A 13,561-nucleotide genomic window follows, 5' to 3' on the forward strand; every position below is an offset into this window, starting at 1 on the left:
CCTATTCAATTATGATGCTATTACTACTTCTCTCAGCAACATTGGTACCCTCTGAAAGTGATACTGTTGTAATGGGCTCTCTAGAGGAACTAGGGATTCCTTCAGCTGCTGTTTCTACAATTTTAGTCACTTCCTTACTATATTTCTTGAGTCAAAAGTAGTTGGAATCTCTTGGAAATTTGATATCTTTACATTTGTAGGGGGGAAAAAAAACCCAGCAATTTCTCAGAGTGTTATTCTCCTCAAACTGTAGTATCATTTGATTTGACCATGGGGCAAGTTTCAACCTGGACAATCAGAGCATAGAGGGTTAAGACTTCCCCTAAATAGTACCGAGGATTGATGAAAGGTAGAGACAGAAAAGGGGACCTAAATGGAAGCAAAGCTTTCACACTTTACTCAAAATGTTTTTATCAGTGGACTGCTAATAAATATATCTATTACAATATCCAGAACAACCAATAAGCAAAATATGCAAAGATATATTCAAAAACACAAGAACTCTTAAGTAACTTGGGAAGACAAAAGGAACAAAAGAAAAACAAGCAGAGGAAACCAGGAGAAGACAAATAAAATGACAGGTTTAAGAGCTGATATTATCAACAATTGCCTTAAATAGAATGGAGGAAAAAAATATGACCAAACTGTACACCATGTACACGTGACTCCTCCAAATTTAATAACAAAGGTAGATCAAAGCAAAATGGTGGGAAAAGATATACCATACAAATATTAAGGAAACACATGCAGAGAAGTAGACCTCAGAACAAATAAAATTGCTAGAGACAAAAAGGGTCAATATACACTAGTACAATGATCAACTGACGGAAAAGCCATGAAGATTTTAATTGCGTATTCGCCAAAAGTGAGACCCTAAATACATTAAGCAAAATCTAATTAGATAGAAGGATAAATCAATATCTTATGATTATACAGTGGAAGTGAGAAATAGATTTAAGGGACTAGATCTGATAGACAGAGTACCTGATGAATTATGGACCGAGGTTTGTGACATTGTACAGGAGACAGGGAGCAAGACCATCCCCAAGAAAAAGAAATGCAAAAAAGCAAAATGGCTGTCTGAGGAGGCCTTACAAATAGCTGTGAAAAAAAGAGAACTAAAAAGGAAAGGAGAAAAGGAAAGATATAAACATCTGAATGCAGAGTTCCAAAGAATAGCAAGGAGAGATAAGAAAGCCTTCTTCAGTGATCAATGCAAAGAAATAGAGGAAAATAGTAGAATGGGAAAAACTAGAGATCTCTTCAAGAAAATTAGAGATGCCAAGGGAACATTTCATGCAAAGATGGGCTCGATAAAGGACAGAAATGGTATGGACCTAACAGAAGCAGAAGATATTAAGAAGAGGTGGCAAAAATACACAGAAGAACTGTACAAAAAAGATTTTTATGACCCAGATAATCATGATGGTGTGATCGCTGACCTAGAGCCAGACATCCTGGAATGTGAAGTCAAGTGGGCCTTAGGAAGCATCACTACAAGCAAAGCTAGAGGAGGTGATGCAATTCCAGTTGAGCTATTTCAAATCCTAAAAGATGATGCTGTGAAAGTGTTGCACTCAATATGCCAGCAAATTTGGAAAACTCAGCAGTGGCCACAGGACTGGAAAAGGTCAGTTTTCATTCCAGTTGCAAAGAAAAGCAATGCCAAAGAATGCTCAAACTACTACACAATTGCACTCATCTCACATGCTAGTAAAGTAATGCTCAAAATTCTCCAAGCCAGGCTTCAGCAATATATGAACCGTGAACTTCCAGATGTTCAAGCTGGTTTTAGAAAATGCAGAGGAACCAGAGATCAAATTGCCAACATCCGCTGGATCATGGAAAAAGCAAGAGAGTTCCAGAAAAACATCTGCTTCTGCTTTATTGACTATGTCAAAGCCTTTAACTGTGGGGATCACAATAAACTGTGGAAAATTCTTCAAGTGATGGGAATACCAGACCACCTGACCTGCCTCTTGAGAAACCTGTATGCAGGTCAGGAAGCAAGAGTTAGAACTGGACATGGAACAACAGACTGGTTCCAAATAGGAAAAGGAGTACGTCAAGGCTGTATATTGTCACCCTGTTTATTTAACTTATATGCAGAGTACCTCATGAGAAACGCTGGGCTGGAAGAAGCACAAGCTGGAATCAAGATTGCTGGGAGAAATATCAATAACCTCAGATATGCAGATGACACCACCCTTATGGCAGAAAATGAAGAGGAACTAAAGGGCCTCTTGATGAAAGTAAAAGAGGTGAGTGAAAAAGTTGGCTTAAAGCTCAACACTCAGAAAACAAAGATAATGGCATCTGGTCCCATGACTTCATGGCAAATAGATGGGGAAAGAAGTGGAAACAGTGTCAGACTTTATTTTTCTAGGCTCCAAAATCACTGCAGATTGTGACTGCAGGCTATGATTTTTCCAGTAGTCATGTATGAATGTGACAGTTGGACACTAAAGAAAGTTGAGTGGTGAAGAATTGATGCTTTTGAACTGTGGTGTTGGAGAAGACTCTTAAGTGTCCCTTGGACTGCAAGGAGATCAAGCCAACCAATCCTAAAGGAGATCAGTCCTGGGCGTTTATTGGAAGGACTGATATTGAAGCTGAAACTCCAATACTTTGGCCACCTGATGTGAAGAGCTGACTCATTTGAAAAGACCGTGATGCTGGGAAAGATAGAGGGCAGGAGGATAAGGGGACGACAGAGGACAAGATGGTTGCATGGCATCACCGACTCAGTGGACATGAGTTTGGGTAAACTCTGGGAGTTGTTGATGGACAGGGAGGCCTGGCATGCTTTAGTCCATGGGGCCACAAATAATTGGACACAACTGAGTGACTGAACTGAACTGACTGATAAATGTACAAACATACAACTGTAATTGGAGAATTTGACATGTCTTTTTCTTATTTCTTTTTCAAGCTCTATTAAAGTTTATTAAGATTCTCATATTGGCATAACTTTAGTTAAGAACAACCCTGATCACAATCACACCAATTGCTATGTATAGTAAATGTGAATGGATTACTTCTCTTAAACAAGATTAATTGGGGAACAATTTGTGAATGAATATTATGTCCAAGAATGTGCATAATAAATATTTAGTATAATCACTTATATTCCTGATTCATTGGTTTTGATAATGAAATAATTGAAAATCAGTAGTAGACTGTGGGTAGAGAAGGAAATGGCAACCCACTCCAGTATTCTTGCCTGGAGAATCCCAGGGACAGAGGAGCCTGGTGGGCTGCCGTCTATGGGGCACAGAGTCGGACATGACTGAATCGACTTAGCATGCATGCATGCGTGCATTGGAGAAGGAAATGGCAACCCACTCCAGTATTCTTGCCTGGAGAATCCCAGGGACAGAGGAGCCTGGTGGGCTGCCGTCTATGCGGTCGCACAGAGTTGGACACGACTGATGCGACTTAGCAGCAGCAGTAGACTGTGGTGAACTTGATAAAACATAAAACTTGATTTGATAATGATAAATTGTATGTGGTTAAGCAATACAAGCCCAGCAGTATATTAAAAAAGCATTTACTTTTTTTTAAGAGTGAATAGGAAGCATGCATTTTTAATAAGAACATTTAAATTATACTCTTTGTAATAAAAATAATTATCCTCCAACAATTGAAATTTAAAATATAAAATTAAACAAAAGATCAAAACTATATTTAGTCAAAATACCCCAAGTGAGACAGATTTAAAGATTTTAAGCTAACAATAACTGTGAAAGAAAGGTTGAAATATGCTAAATTATTCAGCAAATAATTTTATGTTAAAGACTTTTCAAAGAGAAGACTAAAGAACATACCTCACCTGTAGGCATAAAAGTGTTAATTCAAATTATATGTTCCTCTTGGAGTTTTTGGTTTTACTGATATATAATTCATATATCATGTAATTTGCCCATTTAAAGTGTACACTCAATGGTTTTAAAAATATATTCAGAAAGGGCACCTATTGCCACATTCTAATTATAAAACACTTTCATCACCTCAAAAATAAACCCCATACTTATCAGCAGTCATTATTTGTTACCTTAACCCTTCTCCCTGCTACCCAAAATACACAGTTTTGTTGACTATTAATGTCTGTATACAGATTTCTCTATTCTGGACTTTTTATATAAATTGAATCATGCAATGTGGTCTTTCATGACTGACTGCTTTCATTCAACATAATGTTTTCAAAGTTCATGTTGTACCATGTATTGGTATTCTATTGTTTTTATTTGTCAAATGGTACCCCATTTTTGAGTATATAATATTTTGTTTATTCATTTATCACATATGAATATTTAATTGGTTCCATTTTTCCTATTATGAATAACTTTCCTGTGAGCATTTGTGTAAAAGCTTTGTGTGGACAGATTTCCTTTCTTTTGAATATATACTTAGGAGTAGACTATGCTTAATGTTTTGATGAATCACCAATTTTCTAAAACTATTGCGCCATTTTACAGTCACATCTATAATGTGCGAGTATTCAAATTTGTCTAGATTCTCTCCAATACTTTTGTCTCCAATACTTGCAGACAACCTGGTGAACGTAATGGCCTTTTATTATGGTCTTTATTTGCATTTTCCTAGTGCCTATGTGCATGTTGCTGAAATGTGCTTCTTATAATTATAATATCAATATTTTAAAAGAAGAAAACATTTTAGAATACTTATATAAACATTAAATAGTGACTCTGATGACAAGAAAAAAGGTAAATGTTTAATAAAAATTCAGGTTTGGGGAAATCCAATTACACATTTCACCAAAGATACCATTGCCTTTTCTTTTCTTGGGCAGTTAAGATGTGTCAGGGGAAGGCCATATTAATATGTTTCATACTATCAACGGAAAATTCCCCATTATTCTACCCCTGAAAAATATCTGAGAAGAAGAATATTCTGAAATAATCATGCAATATGTTGACTATTTTATTTTAATTTTGTTATGTGAACAATTTGTTGATACAGTAACACTTTATCACTTCAAATTTATGGAGGAATTGGGTTAGCTGAATCCTAAATAAGGATAAGCTTACTCAACGAATATTATAAAGAGAAGGCTATCTCTTTTTGTCTACCAGCGATACATTTTTTAGATTTTCTTAAGTTCCTGATCCAATTCTTCAAGTTGTAGGGCTATTATCAAGAGCCCTAGTACCTCTGAAGTGACTTAGCAGCAGCAGCAGCAGCACCTCTGTATAGTAATTTAGGTCCTTTAAGAAGCAGATGCTGTGATGGAATAGGAAATATAAGAGATTTGTTAGGGGAAATGCCTGTTTACATTTAAGGCAGCAGGAATCAGCGAGGAAAACTTTCAGATCATAGTAAAATTTGATACTTTTAAAGGGAAAGGGGTGAGGAAGAAGAACTGGGTAGAAAGTGAAAGTCACTCAGTTGTGTCCGACTCTTTGCAACTCCATCGACTATACAGTCCATGGAATTCTCCAGGCCAGAATACTGGAGTGGGTAGACTTTCCCTTCTCCAGGGGATCTTCCCAACCTAGGGATTGAACCCAGGTCTCCTGCGTTACACGTGGATTCTTTACCAGCTGAGCCACAAGGGAAGCCCGAATTGAGTAGAAAAAGGCTTAAACTGCAGTGTGACACTGAAAGAATATTAACAAGACCCCTAATGAGTTTGAAAACAAACTATCAATTAGAGAAGTTCCATGATGTGTATGAATTAAGAAGTTCTTATACTTTCATTCAGTTATTGACTGGGAGCATCCTGGAAATAGTGGCAAGAGGATTAATGACAGATTTCATGGTGCAGCAGCAGGACGCTACTATCAATTTACTACATTACTTACAGTAGTTTCCCTCTTAAATGGAGATACGGGTGGCATACATCCATGGTTTCCATAGCTCATCCTTTACATAGTATAAATTCACTTCTCTGTCTATATTTTTAGAACAGTTCTTTCATTGTTTCTATGCAAAGCTTAGAAGAAGGAATTTAGTTAGATAGACTATAGGCCCCACCACTGCAGTTGACCTCAGGGCTACAGCTGGTACTCACTTTCTTTTCTTCCATTCATACATTCTAAATTTTCCTCACTCTTACTTTCATTTCCATGATTTTGTTAATCTGGCACTATGAGCTAATTGCTTGTTTCTGTAGGGTCTGTACCCTGGTGGTGAAAATCTTCTCATGGACAATGGCACTGCTGCACACGATCATTGACTTTCATAATTTGGTAAGGTAACAGCAGGTGTTAGCAAAGTAGGATCTCACCAATACTCATCTCTGCTCCCATTGTGTTTAAAAAAAAAAAAAGGTATCACTGTCTTCTGTTAATCTGCATATCCCTGCCAGAATAATTGTTTTGCTATCCCTTACTAGGCTCTGGAAACCAAGCATTCAGAATGTTCAGGTAGAAGTTGTAGTAGGCAGTTGATTAAAACTTTACTTTATCTCTTGGGCTTCCCTGGTGGCTCAGATAGTAAAGAATCTGCCTGCAAAGTGGGAGACCCGGGTTCAATCCCTGGGTCGGGTCAGGAAGATCCCCTGGAGAAGGGAATGGCAACCCATTCCAGTATTCTTGTCTGGAGAATTCTATGGACAGAGGAGCCTGGCAGGCTGAAGTACAAGGGTTGCAAATAGTTGGACATGACTGAGTGACTTTCACTTTATCTCTTGGCAAACAATGACCCCTCATCCTTTTGGACCATATCCTCTAACTTCATAGGGCTAGTGTTGAAAGTTTAGGGCTTCCCCAGTGGCTCAGCAGTAAAGAATCTTCCTGCAGTGCAGGAGATGCAGGAGACATGGGTTTGATCCCTGGGTTGGAAAGATTTCCTAGAGTAAGGCATGACAACCCACTCCAGTATTCTTAACTAGAGAATCCCATGGACAGAGAATCCTGGAGGGCTACAGTCCATAAGGTCACGAAGGGTCAGACACGACTGAAGTGACTGAGTATGCATACTGGTTGAAAGCTTGGAAGCACGGATTTCCCCAGTAGATCACTGGAACTAATGATAACTAGGGACTCTCTTGCTTTCGAACTTGGACCACATATTTTACCTCCTTTGACCTTCAGTGAAGAAGTGAAGTCACTCAGTCATGTCCTACTCTTTGCGACCCCATGGACTGTAGCCTACTATGCTCCTCTGTCCATGGGATTTTCCAGGCAAGAGTAGTGGAGTGGGTTGCCATTACCTTCTCCAGAGGATCTTCCCAACCCAGGGATTGAACCTGGGTCTCCTGCATTGTAGGCAGATGCTTTACCATCTGAGCCACCAGGGAAGTCTTTGATTTTCAGTAGTCATGTCTACTAAGTCGCTTCAGTTGTGTCCGACTCTGTGTGACCCCATAGATGGCAGCCCACGAGGCTCCCCTGTCCCTGGGATTCTCCAGGCAAGAACACTGGAGTGGGTTGCCATTTCCCTCTCCAGTGCATGAAAATGAAAAGTGAAAGTGAAGTCGCTGAGTCTTCTCCAACTCTTAGCAACCCCATGGACTGCAGTGTCTGACTTGATGTCATGTTAAAGTACCCTACCTTCAATTTATGACACCCAGTTAATCCTCTGTGAGCCTTCTAGAAGTCATAATATATCACCAAGACTTGTAATTTCTATGGCAATGTTTCTGAATACAGCCTTCTGCCCAGTAATCACTTGCACAACTGAGTTAAACTAATCAAAGCTGTACCCTGCTTGGCCCATTGGTGAACTGAAGGATCTTTGGAGATAAACTACGTGCTCAGAGCATGTGAATGCAGTACAGCTGCAAAGGAATCTGAGTTTTAGCAAAGTAAGGAAGAAAGATATGGAAATGGAAAATGCTATTGAAAATTGCTACATTGATTTCCCAGGCAAGAGTACTGAAGTGGGGTGCCATTGCCTTCTCCCGTGTAATGTAAGAGAATAACAATAAATAAGACCTGCATCAGTGAAATTCTTATCTACTTTAACTTCTAAATGGCTATCATCATGTCTCCTTTAGATTAGAATAAAATCCTCCCAACTCAAATATTTGCCTTTTGTCTTGCCTTGTTCATTTCCAAAGTCAGAAGTTTATATAGCAAATGTGATTATGTAACTCTACTGTTAAAACCATTCATTGCCTTTCTACTGCCTCCAGTCCGCCTGTCAGCTATATTTGCTATGGCAGGCATTCATCATGTGAGCTGTTAACTCTGCAGGTTTTCAAAATCTCTGTGGGTCCAAGACCCTGCCTGATCTTGCATTTGTTTACTTCTTGCTTCAGTAGCACATATACTAAAACTGGAACAATACAGAGAAGATTAGCATGGCCCCTGTGCAAGGATGACATGCAAATTCATGAAGTGTTCCATATTTGGGGGCTTCCCTGGTGGCTCAGAAGGTAAAGCATCTACCTGTTTTGTGGGAGACCCAGGTTCTATCCTGGGGTCGGGAAGATCCCCTGGAGAAGGAAGTGGCAACCCACTCCAGTACTCTTGCCTGGAAAATTCCATGGATGGAGGAGCCTGGTAAACTGCAGTGCATAAAATTGCAGAGTCGCACACGACCGAGCAACTTCATTGCTTCTCCATTCTCTTTTGGGGCTTTCCTCATTGCTCATTGCTCGCTGGTAAAGAATCCTCTTGCAATGCAGGAGACCCCAGTTCATCCCTGGGTTGGGAAGATCCACTAGAGAAGGGATAGGCTACCCACTCCAGTATTCTTGGGCTTCCCTTATGGCTCAGCTGGTAAAGAATCCTCCTGCAATGTGGAAAACCTGGGTCCAATCCCTGGGTTGGGAAAATCCCCTGGAGAAGGAAACAGCTAGGCCTGGAGAATTCCATGGACTGTAAAGTCCATGGGGTTGCAAAGAGTTGGACACGGCTGGGCTACTTTCACTTTCTTTCCAATTTCAAACTATTTCTTCCAGTCATTCTGAACTAACTTGAGGACTTCAGTTCACAATTCTCTACCTAGAAATTTCATGGAGATTAGAGTCAGAAGGACTGATTCTACTTTTTCCACCCCCAAAGCCTTTGACTGTGTGGATCACAATAAACTGTGGAAGATTCTGAAAGAGATGGGAATACCAGACCACCTGACCTGCCTCTTGAGAAACCTGCATGCAGGTCAGGAAGCAACAGTTAGAACTGGACATGGAACAACAGACTGGTTCCAAATAGGAGAAGGAGTACGTCAAGGCTGTATATTGTCACTCTGCTTATTTAACTTATATGCAGAGTACCTCATGAGAAACGCTGGGCTGGAAGAAGCACAAGCTGGAATCAAGATTGCAGGGAGAAATATCAATAACCTCAGATATGCAGATGACACCACCCTTATGGCAGAAAGTGAAGAGGAACTAAAGAGCCTCTTGATGAAAGTGAGAGAAGAGAGTGAAAAAGTTGGCCTAAAGCTCAACATTCAGAAAACTAAGGTCATGGCATCTGGTCCCATCACTTCATGGGAAATAGATGGGGAAACAGTGGAAACAGTGTCAGACTTTATTTTTATGGGCTCCAAAATCACTGCAGATGGTGATTGCAGCCATGAAATTAAAAGACGTTTACTCCTTGGAAGGAAAGTTATGACCAACCTAGATAGAATATTGAAAAGCAGAGACATTACTTTGCCAACAAAGGTCCATCTAGTCAAGGCTATGGTTTTTCCTGTGGTCATTTATGGATGTGAGAGTTGGATTGTGAAGAAAGCTAAGCACCGAAGAATTGATACTTTTGAACTGTGGTGTTGGAGAAGACTCTTGAGAGTCCCTTGGACTGCAAAGAGATCCAGCAGTCCATTCTAAAGGAGACCAGTCCTGGGTGTTTATTGGAAGGAATGATGCTAGAGCTGAAACTCCAGTACTTTGGTCACCTCATTCGAAGAGCTGACTCATTGGAAAACACTCTGATGCTGAGAGGGATTGAGGGCAGGAGGAGAAGGGAATGACAGAGGATGAGATGGCTGGATGGCATCACCGACTCGATGGACATGAGTCTGAGTGAACTCCGGGAGTTGGTGATGGACAGGGAGGTCTGGCGTGCTGTGATTCATGGGGTTGCAAAGAGTCAGACACAACTGAGCGACTGATCTGACTGACTGAATGAGCAAGTACTTTTTCTGTAACTTTGTTTTCCTTATCTCAGTAATGCAAATTTTTTACTGGCTTGTAAGCAATTCTCTGTTTGTCTACAAATATGAGCTTTTTTTTTTTTTTTTTTTTTTTGCAAGTAACATAAAATGTGCTCAAGCAGAGGAACTGCAATTTAAATAATAATATTTTAAAGGGGATTTTGAATATTTTGTTACATTGTGGGCATTAGTAAATCTTTCATTCTTACATATATTTATATAATTTGTTTCAAAATTCTTTTGAGGCAGTCTGGGAAATTGTGGGACTCTATAAAGATGATCAAGCATTTTATTATTTTTAAATATACTGCAGAAATAAGTGAAGCAGCAACTGAATAAGTGCAAAATGTAGATTACTGTGAAAGCATGATTTTCTGAATGATTTCCTGCTGTGATAAAAGAATAGTTATGGAAATGACTGATCTTATTTATGATCATTTATTTAAAATATAAGTTTGAAGACCTGTGAAATTAAAACCATGCTAATATTCCCTCATTATCTATTTCACTAATAGGTGCTCTTAGATTCATATATCCATGACAGTAAATAATGAGGAATTAATCTTTAGTTTGGTTTTTTACTTTGAGAATTTTCTGTTCTGAGGCTGTACTTCTCAGACTAAAGGGAAGAGAATATTTTCAGTAAGTGGAAACTTTCAGAATCTTTTGAATCACACTAACATTAAATAGGTGTCTATTCTAGACTGTATCCATTTTCCGAGCAATATAGATAGGAAAAGCACCCTTTTATGAAGGTCAGATACACTTGTTAGGAGCTATGTACTGTGAGCATATTATTAGTGAATCTCCATGGCGTTAGTTGCCAAAAGAAAATGGACGTATTATCCCTCTGAAATTCTGACTAGTTCTAAATACCTTATCATTAGAGACATAAAAACATTGGTAATATTACTCCAAATACATAAATTCTTAATAAAACTAAAATTAGAGAAAATAAAGTAAGCATCTTAATTATCAGACATTACTGTGGTCCTTTACACAGTGGGAAAACAAAACTGAATTCCAAATAATTCAGAAACTCTAGAAGGAGTGTAAAATTTATGAAATTTATATCAGTAATATGCATTAGCTTAATTCATCTTTTCTTAGCATTACAGTTTGATGATCAGTTTCTAAGTGTAAAATGTCAAAAAAAAAAGAGGTGACTGGTAATTTGATTAAATTTTGAAATATCACCTCTCTTAAATTATGGTTGATAGTATTGCACCCAGTATGCCATTGTTGCATTGTCAATTTTAAATGGATATAGGATTTATAAATCTATAATAAAATGTACTAAAGGATTTTTTTTAAAGATGCCTGTATCAAACTGCATTTGAATGCCTTCTGAATTCTTTGGTCATAACAGTAAATTGATGGCATTACTATCACTTCTTGGCAACAAATCATGAAAGAAAGGCTGAGATACAGGGGAGAAGCTTTATTCACACACACAATTTCAATAATACAAGGGGAGTATACCCAATTACCAGTAAGCAAATTGGTTTTTGTAGACATGTTCTATATTTCACAAGCTTTCTCCATTGTGAAAATTTCAACCAAAGATATTAAATATAGATGTGCACACATAGAACAATTCTCTAATCAATACCACAGGACTTGGAGACAAATGAGAAACAATCTGCTTCATGAAAGCAGGAACTAAGTTCCTGTTTATTGTAAGTTTGCTTATGCTTTTGATTTACCATTATGCACTTTTTCCTGCAGATTTCTGAGACCTCCAGAACTCAGTGAGCAATCACATTTAAAGTTTAAAGTAAATTACCATTGAATTACATAAATGTTAAGAATACCATGTGTGCATGTGTGTGTAAGTAGCTACACAGAATTCAGATTAGAAAGAATGTAAATGGTTCAAAACAATAGGACTAAAAAGTAAGACTTTTTAAAGATAAATTAAAAGGAGGTGTCCAGCTCTCATTTTAGATCTAGTATGGGCTTCCCTGGTAGCTCAGCTATAAAGAATCAGTCAGCAATGCAGGAGACCTGGGCTCGGTCCCTGGATTGCACAGATACCCTGGACGAGGGCATGGTAATCCACTTTAGTATTCTTGCTTCGAGAATTCCATGGACAGAGGAGCCTGGCTGGCTGCAGTCCATGGGGTCACAAGGGTTGGGAACAATTGAGCAACTAAGAACAGCATAGCACATGCATATTTATAGAGATAAAGATGTTTTATTTTTTAACAGCATGTATTTTCAACCTTCTGTTCCTTATAAAAGCAATTTTTGAAACAAATACACTAAAAAAAAAAATGTACCATTGGTAACATTTTCTAAAGAAATGCTTAAGATTAGTCTACAGATTTGGTCTTTGAATTCCTTGTCTTTGTGATACAAGCATTCTAATTCTAAAATCAATTTTAGTACAATATTATTGCTTTTCTTTAGAGTATATTAAAGGATTTGGCTCCATTTTGTTTTTATATTTGCCTAGGAACATCCTTTAAACTTCATTCCTTTTTCTTCCCCATTTGCCCCACGTCTGAGAAAGGTAATGTGAAAGACTGGCTGCTGGATTATTTGCTACAGTGAAAAGTTCAAGCCATATAAGTCCTAATTCCACAGAAACCCTCATCTAGGTTCCATCCTTAAACTTCATAAAAACCTAAAGACAGTCCTTTTTTCCTCCTTTCTCTTCTACAAGCCAGTTTTCAGAGCAGTTTAGGAAGTCTGCACTACTCTCCCCAGAAAGCCTTATCATTTTAATAATAAACCTTTCCCAAACCTCTTGGGATATGCATGTTGGTGGGAGGGGCATTATCAAGGTCAACATTTAAACCAAATTTTGGAATCCATTCTGACTCTGAAGAGTAAATACAGTAGTGAGCACACTATACTCATTAATATACTCTTAAACATAAGAATAATTAAAATTTATGTTGTCATGATTTGATTTAAATATTATCACATTATAATTAAAGTGCTGCAACTATATGAAAGAAAATAAAATGGAAAACATACAAATACTATGTACTTATTGTGTATTTAGGGGCTTCTGTGATAGCTCAGTTGGTAAAGAATCTGCCTGCAATGCAGGAGACCTGGGTTTCAACCCTGGATTGGGAAGATCCCCTGGAGAAGGTAATGTTTGCCCACTCCAGTATTCTGGTCTGGAGAATTCCATGGACTGTATAGTCCATGGGGTCACAAAGAGTGGAGCAGGACTCAGTGACTTTCACTTTCATTGTGCATTTAAACTTAAAACTGTTTCTAAAGAATTTTAATTGCTATAGAGTGATGCACTTTTCTATAATAAAATGTAATCCATTAAAATGAGAAAAAAATATGTTAAATGGGTATTCAATTTTAAATGTTATTTGAATGTTATTCATTTGGAAAATTGTAAAATAAGCATGTTAAGTAGTCATGTACTGCAAAATAATAAATTTATTTCCATAATATGACATGGCAGAATTTGTAATATGTTAGAGAGAATTACCTGCATCACAGTGCATGAGTCTGT

General features: G+C 38.1%; 2 non-coding genes across 2 annotated transcripts; one reads left to right on the plus strand and one right to left on the minus strand.

The window, feature by feature from the left end:
* Positions 1-7,192: 7,192 nt before the first annotated feature.
* On the minus strand, positions 7,193-7,264 carry TRNAC-ACA (transfer RNA cysteine (anticodon ACA)). Its single transcript has one exon. It is a non-coding gene; the product is annotated as a tRNA-Cys (tRNA).
* A 954-nt stretch (positions 7,265-8,218) lies between these two features.
* On the plus strand, positions 8,219-8,321 carry LOC129627460 (U6 spliceosomal RNA). The gene has a single exon (XR_008702609.1). It is a non-coding gene; the product is annotated as a U6 spliceosomal RNA (small nuclear RNA).
* The last annotated feature ends 5,240 nt before the right edge of the window (positions 8,322-13,561 follow it).

The sequence above is a fragment of the Bubalus kerabau genome, chromosome 14 (assembly GCF_029407905.1).
Source record: "Bubalus kerabau isolate K-KA32 ecotype Philippines breed swamp buffalo chromosome 14, PCC_UOA_SB_1v2, whole genome shotgun sequence".
In the NCBI taxonomy this organism is placed as follows: Eukaryota; Metazoa; Chordata; class Mammalia; order Artiodactyla; family Bovidae; genus Bubalus; species Bubalus kerabau.